Source organism: Heloderma suspectum, chromosome 3 (genome assembly GCF_057233095.1).
Source record: "Heloderma suspectum isolate Gila_16-S chromosome 3, 16-S_ref, whole genome shotgun sequence".
NCBI lineage: Eukaryota > Metazoa > Chordata > Lepidosauria > Squamata > Helodermatidae > Heloderma > Heloderma suspectum.
This window is the reverse complement of record NC_139460.1, coordinates 217,383,187-217,397,445: the sequence shown is the minus strand read 5'-3', so window position 1 is coordinate 217,397,445 and position 14,259 is coordinate 217,383,187.

Sequence of the window (14,259 nt, the reverse complement as noted above, 5' to 3'; positions counted from 1 at the left end):
TTTATGTGGGGTTGTATCCAATGTTAGTCCTGCTTCAGTGAATCTCCTCCAAGCAGGGTTGACATAGTAGCCCTGGTATATTTGATTATTTATATTTCGTGGTTTTGCTAGAATGAATTAGGTTCATTTCTGCTCTTTGTCAGTTTGATACTACATCTTGTTTAAGTCGTACACATGAATCGCCGTCCTTGTCATCTCCATTTTGGCCTTTGGGAAAAATAACCCTTTTTCTCCTTTCAGTGTTTCACTACACACCTGCCTGCTTCACAGAAACAATAAGAAGATGGCCTCAATTAAGAAAAATGAAACACAAGTTAAACGTGCTATTTATAAGGGGGTCAATAAGGCGCAGCGGTAGAGAACCAGTATTTTAATATGAAAATGAAATCACATTTTGGCCAGTGCTATTAGGTCAGACTGAAAGAAATGTCAATTTGCTGTGGGGGGGCCAATTCACACCATTAAAAATCAGTGAGGGTTTTACCATTAATGTCAACAGAAAGCAAATTGCACTCTGAATTTAAAAGTCCTTCTTTTCCTGTTGCAGCTGGGTCAGAAAAGTAAGGGCTTGTCATTTTGATTACCTTGTTAAGAACAGGCAGCACTTTCACCCACTTCCTCTGTAACTTGGATCAAGCTGACCTCCACTACAGTTTGACTCTTAACCGAAGCCTTAAGAAGCCATTCGCATTGAAGTCACCTAAGTGAGTCACGGGTGCTATTTCCAATAGTCCCCCCCCCCCTCCTATTCTCCACCTAACTAAAAACCTCTGTGTTTCACTTAAGGCTGGAGACAGATCTGGGAACTGCTGGGTTTTAGAATTTAAAACAAGGGGGATTGGCTGCTGTGTGTTTCTTTCAGAGATGGACGGACTCACCTCTATCTGTGGTCGCCAGGTGCTTGCTGAGCTACCGTCACCACCCTCTTCTGCACCGTGCAAGCCCCTGCACAGTTTGGAGAGCGCCCAGCAAGCGCCACAGGGCCGCCCGTCTCCTTAGCCAGCCATGATTTTGCATAAAAATGGTGGCTCGGGTTTCACCATAAAAGGAATGTTGCAGAAATGGCAGCCATAAAGGGTCCGTTTATGCCTGTAATGTTGCATAAATGGCCGTTTTACGGATGCCATTTCTGCAACATTCCTTTTATGGAGAAACCCGAGCCACCATTTTTACACAAAATGGCAGCTTGCTAAGGAGACAGGTGGCCATTGGGCACTTCAAGACTGTGCGAGTGCCCAGCAAATGGTTCCGGTAAGTGGTGGTGGCTCAGCAAGCTGGTTCCAGGGCCAAACAGGGGTGGGGAGAGTCCACTGGACTCCACCTCCCTCTCGGACTCCTGCAACATATGCAGGTGGCTTACCTGTAACTGTAGTTCTTCAAGTAGTTGTCTATGCATTCACACATATGGGCTCCGCACCTGCATTGAGTCTCATTCAGGAAGTTTCCATAGCTGAGGAACATTTTGGCAGGAACCCTTCCCCCACCATCCACTGTGCATGTCCCAGTGGGGTCCCGCCTGTTTCCTCAGTTCCTTGAGACCCCCTAATATGGCCTCAGACCCGAGGAAAACAATCACACCTCAGTACCAACATCAACTGCGACACTGACACCGAAGTGGGGATGGTGGGAAGGTTGTGTGAATGCACAGATGTCCACTCAAAGAACTAAAAGGTTTATGTGGTATGTCATTTCTTTTGTAAACCATAAACCGTGAGTCCTGAATAGACTGCAATGGGCTCCCCATCCGGAAAGAGAGGCATCCATTGTCAGGATTCGTGTAGGAGGCTGCTGAATGGAACGCATACACCAATCCAAGTTGTGTGGCTGCATCCACCAAAGGAGGGTGGATCCTGGTCAGGATGGAAAGACGACAGCGCCGAGCATCCAAGCTGGAGTCGAAATTTCGGATCAGCCAATTTTGTAGCAGTCACATCCAAAGTCTTACCCACCTGACAACCAAGACCGTAGCGGCCATGTGGCCCAATAGAACTTGGATGGTGCAGGCGGTGACTCCGCGAGACCAATTAATTGTTCTCGCCGGTTCCGAGGGAGGAAAGCCTGCACAACCATTGAATCCAATAGTGCTCCTATAAACTGGAGGTGTTGAGTCAGCTCCAAAGTTGACTTTTCTCTGTTGACATAGTGGCCCAATGAGCCGAGAAGGTTCAGAACAATCCTGATGGCACAACAAAGGTCCCCGCTCGAATCTGAGACCAGGAGCCAATCGTCGAGATAAGGATAAAGTTCAATGCCTTGCAGCCTCAGATACGTGCAAACAACCACCATACACTTGGGAAAAACTCTTGAGGCAGTCACCAGGCCAAATGGCAGGACCTGAAACTGGAACATGTCGGTACCTATGATGAAGAACAGGTATCGATGATGGGCATCCTCAATTGCTATGTGGAAATAGGCGTCCTTTGGGTCCACGGTGGCAAACCAGACATTCTGTCGAAGAAGAGAGAGAATCGTGGCCAAAGTGATCATTCTGAACCTCCTGGGCTTGATAAACTTGTTCAAGTTTCTTAAATCCATGATGGGGCGAAGGCCTCCATCCTGCTTCAGTACACGGAAGTATCAGGAGAAGAAACCATTCCCCATCTGGAATGGAAGGATCTCTGAATAGCTCCCTTTTGAAGCAAGGTGGATGTAGGGGTGTACAGATTCCCCACCGTCTGTTCCAGTGGGGAAGCTGTGAGGGGGGAGGCGATCTGTTCCTCCCACCCCCCCCCCGGAATCCGCTGGAGCAGTTCCACTCCGCGGGGATTCCGGGGCGGGGAAACTGGCTTGGGGCCACTTATCTTCCCTCCTGCCAGCCAGAGCCGTTCGCCTCCTCCCTGTCCCTGCTGATTGCCATGTCTTTTCTTTAAAAAAATGGTGATCAGCAGGATGTGCCCACAGACTTAGACACAAATAGATTCATGAATCTTGCATCTAAGTCTATGTGTCCATAGGCTTATACGCAAGATTCATGGCCCTATTTTGCATATAAGTCTATGGGCACATCCTGCCGATTGCCATTTTTTATTTTTTATTTAAAGAAAAGACATGGAGATCGGCAGGGACAGAGAGGAGGCGAACGGCTCTGGCTGGTAAGAAGCAGCCGAGTGCCATTCTGCCTGCAGTCTTCCTGGAGCGGAGGTAAGTGGACCCAAGTGGTCCCTGGATTCAAATGAGGCCAGATTCTTTAGAATCCGGCCTCAGGAATACGCAGCGGATTTCTCTGACATCCCTAGGTGGAAGTCTCCAGAAGGAGGGCCTGTGACAGTGGTGTGACACAAACAGCCCCTGGGGGGGAAGAGTGTGAAACTCTATCATATAACCCCAAGTAATTATATCCAAGACCCAGGTGTCTGATGTTATTATCTTCTAGGACAATAGGAAGCGTGTGAGAATGGATCTGAAAAAGGGAGGGATGGGAAGAGTGGGAGCAATGAATGTTGGGGAATCACAGTCGACGCTCTGAAGATGAGTTGGTCCTGCCGAGGTCCTGCTGAAACTTTGCAGATGAAGCAGGCTGTTTCATCTGGGGTGGAGTAGGTTGGTGGTGCTGGTACCAGTCACACTGGTGTTTGGTCATGTATGGTTGGGACCGAAACCACCTGCAGCCCTTGTACTTTTGCTGTACTGACTGAGGACCCAGGCCCATCTTGCAAGTGGTTGTCTTTTTTTTCTGGACAGAGTCCATCTGCTCATCCATCTTTGAATTGAAGAGCCCTTCTCCATCAAAAGGCAGGTCTTCTATTCGAGACCTAGCTTCAGCTTGATCTTTCAATCCCACAGACCTCAGCCAGGCATGTCTCCTGAGGGCAATGGAACAGACCATCGATTTGGAACTGCAATCTGCACCATGCCTAGCAGTATTAATCTGCTGTCTCGATAGTTTGACAGCTTCAGCATGGAAGACTCTGGCAAGTTTGATCCTCTGGGAGGTAGGCACAGAGGGAATCCATCTTCTCCCACAAAAATAACTGATATCTGGCCATCATGGCCTGATAATTGGCCACTCAGAGCCCCAAAGCAGCTGTCGAGTACATTCTCCTACCCAGGAAGTCTAATCTTCTCCCTTCTTTATCAACAGGTGATGCATGAGATTTCTGCGACTGACCCTATGCTGATTCCACAATACTGGAATTGGGGTGTGGATGTAAATACAGGAATGCCACGTCCTTCTCTTGCACCCGATAAAGGGATTTGAGGTGCTTGGACTCTGGAGCCATGGAGGAGGGGGCCTTCCAAGACTGGTGGATCATCTGTAAAAGTGTCAGGAGGAAAAGCACTGCTACCGGTTTCAGTGACTCGGAGTGGACCGCGTTGAAAACGGGATCCTGTATATGCTCCTCTGGCTGTTGCACATCAATTCCCAAGGAATGCACCATTCTACTGATGTGCTCAGCGAAATGAAACATATCCTCAGAGGGGGACACCCCGTCATGAGAACCCACAATGTCATCTGGAGATGGAATGGATGGTGGGACAGATGAGTAAGGTGATGAATCCAGCTGGTAGTCATCAGAGGAATCATGATGCAAAGATGGTCGTGGTGCACGGTCTGTTGATGAAATCGGTTGTGGAACTGAAGGAGGGACTGAGTGCACAGATTTAGATGACTCCTCAGCAGTGAAGAGGAACGAGGTGGCACGGGCAGAGGTACCAAGAACTTCTTGTCCTTCTCAGGGGGATGGGGCACAGTTCTCGACGGAAGAGGCTGATACCGAGGAAAGCGCGGGCCAGCATACCTGGAGCCCTCTGAAAGGTTTTGTTCATCCCGAGTAGCACACCATTCGTCAAAATGGTAAGTTCCTTGCGGAGGGTAGGACCCTTCCAAGCAACTATCCCAGTCGCCTTGGGGAGACCTTGATCTTTCTCTGTAGTGAGGGTCGAAATAATGATCCCGATAAGGAGAATGATACGACCCTGAATAGAACCGATGCTCTCAATCCTGAGGAGGGGACAGGGGTGTGGTGATTCCACATGCACAATATGTAAATAGTAAAGGTTTGTATATATGTAGGGTGGCTGGTATGCATCTGGAATGATTGACAGGTGAGTGTGAGGCAGGGTTTGGCAAAGTGTGGGCAAGAATGACAGTTTGGCAAGTGGAAGAAAGGGGGAGTGGCTGAGTGAGAATGGAATGCAGTGTGATTGGAGGAGAGCTTGTGCAGAAAAAGGTGGGGGATTGCTTCTAGAGAGTCAGATCAGTCTGGGAGGAAGGTAGATTGGGTACAGCTAGAGAAGTCTGAGTTGAGATTGGGAGATAAGAGTGAGAACATCTAGTGAGATAGTCTGTGGGATAGAGAGTGTGTCAGATAGTGTGTGTGTGTGTGTGAGAGAGAGAGAGAGAGAGAGCGCTTTTTTGAACATAGAGCTAAAAGCAAGAGTTATATTGTGTAGTTTATAGTGTTGACTTATTTTAATTATCATCCCTGATGTCCTTTCCTCAACCTGAAAACAAAAAAGGACACATATAAGAAGTGGAAAGAAGGCCAAGTAACAAAGGAAGAGTACAGGCAGGTAGCACAGAATTGCAGGGATGGCGTCAGGAAGGCTAAAGCGGAGAACGAGGTGAGGTTAGCGAGGGATGCTAAAAACAACAAAAAGGCTTTCTTCAGCTACGTGCATAGTAAAAGGCAGAGGAAAGAAATGGTTGTTCAGCTATTAAATAAGGATGGCAAAATGATAACAGATGACAAAGAAAAGGCAGAGGTGCTCAATTCCTACTTTGGCTCAGTCTTCTCCCAAAAGAGGGTCTATGACCCCCCTGGCAAAGGCGAAGTACAGGCTGAAGGGGCAGGATTGCAGCTTGAGATCGACAGGCATATGGTCAAGGAACACCTCATTACTTTGAATGAGTTCAAATCTCCAGGGCCAGATGAACTGCATCCTAGAGTAATAAAGGAACTGGCAGAAGAACTCTCAGAACCGCTGTCTATTCTCTTTGAGAAATCATGGAGGACCGGGGAAGTGCCAGATGACTGGAGGAGGGCTAACGTTGTCCCTATCTTCAAAAAGGGTAAAAAGGAGGAACCTGGGAACTACAGACCAGTCAGTCTGACATCAATCCCTGGGAAAATTCTGGAGCAGATCATAAAGCAATCCATCTGGAAGCACCTTGACAACAATGCCGTGATTACTCGAAGCCAACATGGATTTGTCAAAAACAAGTCCTGCCAGACAAATCTGATCTCATTTTTTGATCAAGTCACCTCCCTTGTAGACCGTGGGAATGCTGTAGACATCATATACCTCGACTTCAGCAAAGCTTTCGACAAAGTGCCCCATGATATCCTGATGAGCAAACTTGCTCGAAGTGGGCTAGATGAAACAACGATCATGTGGATCCACAGTTGGCTACAGAATCGGACTCAAAGAGTGCTTATCAATGGGACCTTCTCAAGCTGGGGAGAGGTAACGAGCGGGGTACCGCAGGGCTCAGTCCTGGGCCCAGTGCTCTTCAACATTTTTATTAATGACTTGGAGGAGGAGGTGCAGGGAATGCTGATCAAATTTGCAGATGACACAAAATTGGGAGGGATAGCTAATACTTTGGAAGACAGAAACAAAATTCAAAGTGATCTGGATAGACTGGAGTGCTGGGCAGAAAACAACAGAATGGCATTTAATAGGGACAAATGCCAAGTTCTGCACCTAGGAAAAAGAAACCAAATGCACAGTTACAAGATGGGGGATACGTGGCTCAACCACACTACGAGCGAGAAGGATCTTGGAATTGTCGTCGATCACAAGCTGAATATGAGCCAACAATGTGATGTGGCTGCAAAAAAGGCAAATGCTATTTTGGGCTGCATTAATAGAAGCATCGCTTCCAAATCCCGGGAAGTACTAGTTCCCCTCTACTCAGCACTGGTTAGGCCTCATCTGGAGTACTGTGTCCAGTTCTGGGCACCACACTTTAAGAAGGATGCAGACAAGCTGGAGAGGGTTCAAAGGAGGGCAACAAAGATGATCAGGGGACTGGAAACAAAGTCCTATGAAGAGAGACTGAAAGAACTGGGCATGTTTAGCCTTGAGAAGAGAAGACTGAGGGGAGATATGATAGCACTCTTCAAGTACTTGAAAGGTTGTCACAGAGAAGAAGGCCAGGATCTCTTCTTGATCATCCCAGAGTGCAGGACACGGAATAATGGGCTCAAGTTACAGGAAGCCAGATTCCGGCTGAACATCAAGAAAAACTTCCTGAGTGTCAGAGCAATACGGCAATGGAACCAATTACCTGGGGAGGTGGTGGGCTCTCCCACACTGGAAGCCTTTAAGACGAGGCTGGACAGCCATTTGTCAGGGATGCTCTGACTTGGATTCCTGCATTGAGCAGGGGGTTGGACTCGATGGCCTTGTAGGCCCCTTCCAACCCTACTATTCTATGATTCTATGATTCTATCCCAACCCATTTCCAATTTCCAGTCCTGTAGTACCAAATAAACCTTCTTTGTGTTCAGTTTTAAAAGACAGTTTCCTTTTTTGACATTAGGAATAGCCCTCATGTGCTGGCTGCTTGGTCTGTGCTACCAAAAAGAAAGAAAGCAGCTCGAAAAGGGTTATTGGTGGCAGAAATTGTGAGAATGGTGAAGCATCACAATACACAAACAGAGGGTTGTGGGTGAGAGCCTAAAAGTGGCGGTGTGAGGAGAGACACTGACCAAAGCACCTGACCTGGTGACTTGAAGTAGGATTGTGAGGTGGTCAAAAAGGCCTCAGGTCCTCACAGGGAGATGGCAACGTGGGGCTTCCTGCCTTATCAGTGAATGATGGTCTCCTGGTGGAGAAATCTCTCGAACCTGAGAGACTGGCAACGGAGGGGAAAATTCCAAGATTTCACCCTCAGACACGGTTGACACCAGCTTGGTGACTGGAGCAGCAGGAGCTGGTAAGAGTACACAAATCGCCAAGTCCAGCAATGATGGAGGTGCTGGGATCATCGGTTTCGAATAGTTGTCAGCAGCCTTCTTTTTCTTATGCTTTTTCAGGCCATTCGATCCTGACATTGGAATCTTTGCCTTTTTAGTGAATTTTCTCATGACCGAGAGTGCTAAGGAGCACCCCAGAGTTGGAGGAGCAGTCTGTTCGACTGAAGTAGACGGATGAGGAGACTTTGGCTTGGAGGAAGGCATAGTCGCCTCAAGTTTGCCACTTGTAGAGGACCCTACAGCATTTTCAGGGTCTGTAGCCAACAATGCTCTCCTCCACAGCTCTGCCTTAAGTCTGTATGCTCTGTTCTTTCATGCCTGTTTAGTAAACGATTGGCACAGAGAGCAGGAATCAGGGAGGTGTCCTTCACCCAGGCAAAAAAGGCGGAGGGAGTGAGGGTCAGTGGGGGGCAACTTACTCCCACACTTGACACACTTCCGAAAAGATGCCTTTGCGGCCATAAGACGGCACCACAGCAGCGGGTGAGAGGCAATGACAGAGAAGACAAAGGGATGATTTTTATTTATTTTTTGGTGGACAATGATGACAAGAGAGACGAAGACAAGGAAGACGAACAACAAATAGAACAATAAATCCTCAACAGCAGCTAGGAATGCTCCAATTCTCCTTCTAACAGAGAGGAAGCTCCGAGAAGACTATCCACTATGGCGGTTGAAAGAGAACTGAGGGAATGGGTGGGAACCCTCTGGGACATGCATAGTGGACGGTGGGGGAAGGGTTCCTGCCAAAACATTCCTCAGTTATGGAAGCTTCCCAAATGAGTAGGGATGTTGGAGAATTCTGCCACGGACCCCAATGAGGCTGGATTCTTGGAACTGCCCGTTGGGGTCCGTGGCGGAATGGAGCACTCACCTCCGTGCCCCTCTGGAATCCATCCAGGCTGGCTCCTCTATGCAGTGATCCTGTGGAGCCAGCCACCGGCTCCACAGTGCTGGCAATACGGCCGGCCACCATTGCCATGCCGTATCACTGTGCTAAGTCCGGATGCAAATGGACTTAGCACTATGCCATTTGCATCCCTGTTTTTTCTCGCGATAGGCTACGCAAATATCTACATAAATATAATTTGCTTAGCCTATCGCGTGAAAACAGGGGCGCAAATGGCATAGTGGATACCATTTGTGTCCAGACTTAGCACAGCGATACGGCATGGCAATGGCGGCCGGCCGTATCACCAGTGCTGCAGAGCCAGCAGCCGGCTCTGCAGGATCACCGCAGAGCGGAGCTGGCCTGGACAGCTTCCAGGGGGAGGGAGGGATCACCTCCCCACCCCGTGGACCCCCTCCAGCTGAAACGGGGTAAGTGATCCGCCCATCCCTGCGAATGAGACTCAGCAGGTGCAGAGCCCACGAAGAAGAACCCTAGTTGTGTCCCAAGAACCATAGAGCTCTGTTCAGGCATTCGCCTGAACACATAAGGGCTTCACATGGGTAGAGCAACAGGGAAGTGCACCCTGGCCCCACCTCTTATGTCTCTGGGTGTGCTGGCCCCGCCCTCCTCAGTTCAGACCTTGCCATGTTGAATCAGCAAGGTCTGAAAGGCAGTTCTACTCACAGTTCTACTTGCAACAGTGTGTCCCTGTTGGTTTTGCTGGACCTCTCAGCAGCTTTCGATACCATCGTCCATAGTATCCTTCTGAGGCATCTGTCTGAGATTAGACTGGGAGGCATTGTTATACGGTGACTTCAGTCCTTCTTTGAGGGGCAATCTCAGGAAGTGGTCCTGGGAAGATTCCTGTTTGACTCTGTGGCCATTGGCTTATGGTGTACCTCAGGGTTCTATCCTATCTCCCATGCTGTTTAATATACACCTGAAACCAGAGAGAGAGATCATCCAGAGTTTGGGGATTTGGTGCCACCAGTAGGCTGATGATACCCAACTCTATCTCTCCTTTCCATCTAAATCTAAGGTTGCTGTTCTAGATCTAAGTCGGTGTCTGATGTCAGTAATGGACTGGATGAGGGCAAACAAATCGAAGCTTAATCCAGACAAGATAACAGTGCTCCTGGTTAGTCAAAAGGCAGATCAGAGAATAGGGATTCAGCTTGCACTGGATGGGATCACACTCCCACCGAAGACTCAGGCTCTCAGTCTAGGTGTACTCCTGGACTCAGCCTTGAACCTGGACGCCCAGGTTTCGGCAGTGGCCAGGAATGTGTTTGTGCAGCTCAGGTTAGTGCGCCAACTGCACCTGTTCCTCGAGAACCTGATCTGGCCATGATCACACATACCTTCATTACATCCCATTTTGACTACTGTAACATGCTCTACATGGTGGGCCTTCTTGGTGGCCGCTCCCTGGGTGTGGAACTCCCTGCGGAGGGAAGCTAGGTTTGCTCCCTCTTTGCTGTTCTTCCCCTGGCAGGCAAAGACCACTTTATTGAAGCGGGCCTTTGGTGTGTAAGCGCATCTGTGCATCTGGATGCTGTTTCTATTCTGTTGTTGTTGTGTTTTTAATAATTGTTAATGGCATTTTAAAGTATTTCCTTATGGTTGTCTTTATCAGTGGTTGTAAGCCACCTTGAGTGCCATTTTTTGAGAAAGGCGGAGTGCAAATATTATGAATAAATAAACAAATAACTCCACGTCAATGCAGACCCTACCTTATCATTGTTCCCAATCACATAGGGAATTCTACTTGTGTTCAAGTGAACGTGAGCAGAACTCCTTTTCAGACCTTGCCAATTCAACACGGCAGGGCCTGAACTGAGGGGGGCAGAGCCAGCACTTGCAGAGATGTAGGGAGCCGGACCAGTGTAAACAGCTCTGACCCTCTGCCTGCTTTAAGCCCTCACGCATTCAGGCCAATGACTGAACAGGGCTTCTGTGCAATCTGAAAGCTGCACAGCACCTAGTAGAGCCCAATTCAGTTATGTCTGCCATTTTCTCATACACTTACCCCATCTTACAGCTGTAACTCAGGATGCTTCCAGACAAGGCTTTTGTCATGCAATCGCCCTGCCTCATTCACAGAATTTTACCAGGGTTGTGTGTCCAGATGTTGTTGTCTTTCATGTACAACTCTCCTGTTTTTCCCCAACGCTTCTGTCTTTTTCTTTCCATAAAAGGTCTGTGGCGGAAAAGATGTAATAGCTACAAAATGTATTTGGACTGGTAGTGCTAGAAGCCCTCCGTATGGAAGCATCCTAAAGGGAAGCTTTGTGGCTCCAACATCAAGCCAACTTTTTCTCCCCCACCCCTATTTTGCTTCACATCCAGCCTGATGAAAAGTTCCAGTCCTCATAAACAGATACTTCTGGTGAGCGTGTTATTAGAATGACCAGCCATTCTACAGCCATTTGTTAAATGTAAATTTGAATTTCTCAACCTCAGTTGAATTTCTCAACTCCTTGAGGGCAAATTGCATGTGCAGCAATTCAACCTCAGGGAAACACAACCTATCTCAACTCCAGTGAACAATTAACTTCTGTGCTAGTTATCGCAATTCATTCTGACAAAGGAGCTCAATTGTTAAACTATTTTATGATCTGTCCATATTTATAAGCTCAGGGAATGCCTACAGCAGTAAACTTATCTTGGACAGGTTGAATGTCCTGTCTTATGTTTCAGATGGGTAGATAAGTCTTATTGTGAGATAGAAGCTGAATCGTTAGACCAGAAGATCATGGGGGACATGAGACTTGAGTAGGCAACTGTGATGTTGAACTATTTCTCGGCATATATTTCCCCTTAGTTGTGGGCATGTCCTGGCCAGGGCAGCTGCCTCCTGTTCGGTTTCCGGAATGTCTTAGAGGTATTTTGTGTGGTGGAGCCAGACAGGGTCATGGTCCTTTAAGCGGCCTCCTTCCAGTGTTATCTAACAAGGGAAATTGGCGTCTCCTGCTTTGCACCGGTTGGAAGAGCTAATTGGGTAGTCACCATGCCTCTCCCTTGGCCAGGGGGAATACATGCGAATGTACAACTTCTGAAAATGGGATGTTGGGAATTTAGACTGTCTCTCCGAAGAAACTCCAGTCACTCTCAGCTAGCAAGTTTTGCATTTTGTTTATGTGCCTGCTTTATTTTCCTTCTCATCTGATCTCATCTGTTTGTAATAAAGCGAACTCTATTCATTTGGAGTTTGGGAAGTGATTTGAGACCAAACTCAAGGGAGGGAGTGTGTTTCTTTCAGTGGTGCAGCTAGGTCATCTTAGACCCTGGACTTAATGGTCTTGAGGTGGGGTGCGTGGGTGGGGGGGGGGTTATGGGGCCATGTGTATTACTTCATTTGTGAAACACCCAGCGAACATTTCTCTTTCATCCTCCCACTGCCATTCCATGCTTCGAATCAGCTTCTACATTCCTTATCTGTTAGAACAACAACAAAACTGTTTGCCCACGCTGATAAAAATAATAATACCTTGAGTATGTGCACTTTTGCATTTTAAACTCACTCAAATAATAGCACCACAATGACTGCAGGAATAAAATGGAGTTTGCTTCTGCACCTGCCACACTCTGGGTGGTCATTTGGGTGGTCCCTGGGCTGCAGGGCCCTGGGCTTTGACCCTAAGCACCCACCCTAGCAGCACCACTGATTTCCTCTCTCTCTCCATGCATTCTAACTTATCTGGGTTACATGCTACCAAGGGATAAGGAGCGAGGGAGACTTGGCTGGTTTTCCATCTCCTCCCAAGGGCCATAATAACCCTTAAAACGGTCACAGAACCACATTTATACTGCGCACAAAAACCCTCCAGAATTAATTCCATCATTAATAACAGAGCATTTTACTAGCTGGAACAATCCAAGCAGCAGACTTTTGCGCACATTGCCATCTGGTGGCTGCTTGCTGCACTTCCATAGCATCCTCCCCTATTTCAGAGAAAATCTTAACAGGAAACCTAAGGGCACATCCTGATAACACTGCTAAACCTAAGGGCACAATCCTATGCATGTTTAGACAGAAAAAGTCCTACAACTCCCAGCATTCTTAGTGTAGCTGACTGGGGAATATGGGGAGTTGTAGGTCTTTCTTTTCTCTCTACACATGCATAGGATCGCACCCAAACTCATTAAAGACATGTGTCTTGCTGCAGGAGTTTTGAACTAACATAGCTGTGTTGTGCGCATGTGATGATAGCAGTGGCACAGCGAGGAATTCTGCTGGCCAATGTGGATTGTGCACCTTCAACCACCTGGATGTGGGGGCTAGCAGTTCATCAGTTCTAGTCACTACAGCATCTGGAAGAAGCTGGCAACCTACAAGTGCCTTTGGGTTTCTCTTGAGCTGTTTGTGTACATGTGCAAACATTAATGGAGGATAGGATGCAGAAGAGATCCGTTTTAAAATAGGATGTGCTTTCTATCCGCTGTTGATAGTACATCTCAGAACTCTGTTTCTTTTTTTAAATAGTAATTATTTTAACATGTTTTTTATTCTTTTATCCTATCTGCTGTTCACCACTCCAAAATCTTTGGATGTGGAGCAGTATACAAATATTGTAAATAAATAAAATAAATAATTTCAATTACAGTTGTAGGAAACATACACATCCATTTTAGCATCACTTGCAAAACATCCCACATAGTGACCACTCTAAAGTTCATTACCACTGGCATTTCTCAAGCTTGCAATGCTCAGCCATGCCATACATTGATGGTTATATGGCCCTGTGACAAAATGACATTGCTTGCCATGTGGAGTCTATATCAGTGTTTATATGTGTTGGCTGTGTGTTGGAGAAGGCTCCTGCACATTCCTTGGACAGCTAAGATAACAAATAAGCAAGTACTGGAACGTATAAACCCAGAGATGTCATTGGATGGAAAAATCATGAAATTGCGATTGACTTATTTTGGCCAAGTTATGCAGAGGAACTCACTAGAAAAAGCAATTACGCTCGGATTGGTTAGCAGAAAAAGGAAACCTGGCTGCCAAAGAACAAGATGGCTAGATACCATCAAAATTGATACCAACCAGAGCACGGAACAGCTCAAAGAAATAGTACAGGATCGGAATACGTGGAGAGAGATGATCCATAAAATCGCCAGAAGTCGGACACGACCGAATGGATAATATCATCATCAAGTTAGGGGTAATTGTTTGATACAGAGTGAGTGAAAGGTGGAAGGGGCTTGTGTGTGCACGCGTGCACGCATGTGTGTGCATGAAGAGACTGAGTTTATAAAAGGCAGGAGCAGACAGTTTGATGGTGAGATAGAAACAGGGCTTGGAGATAGGGGAGACAGGGCCTTAGGGTTTGATGATGCTACATCTTGATAGTGGGGTTGTGGGAATAGGAGTCAGAAGGGGTAGAGCAGGCAGGGTAAGACCGAGAACTGAGTGATTAATTATAAGATATAACATCT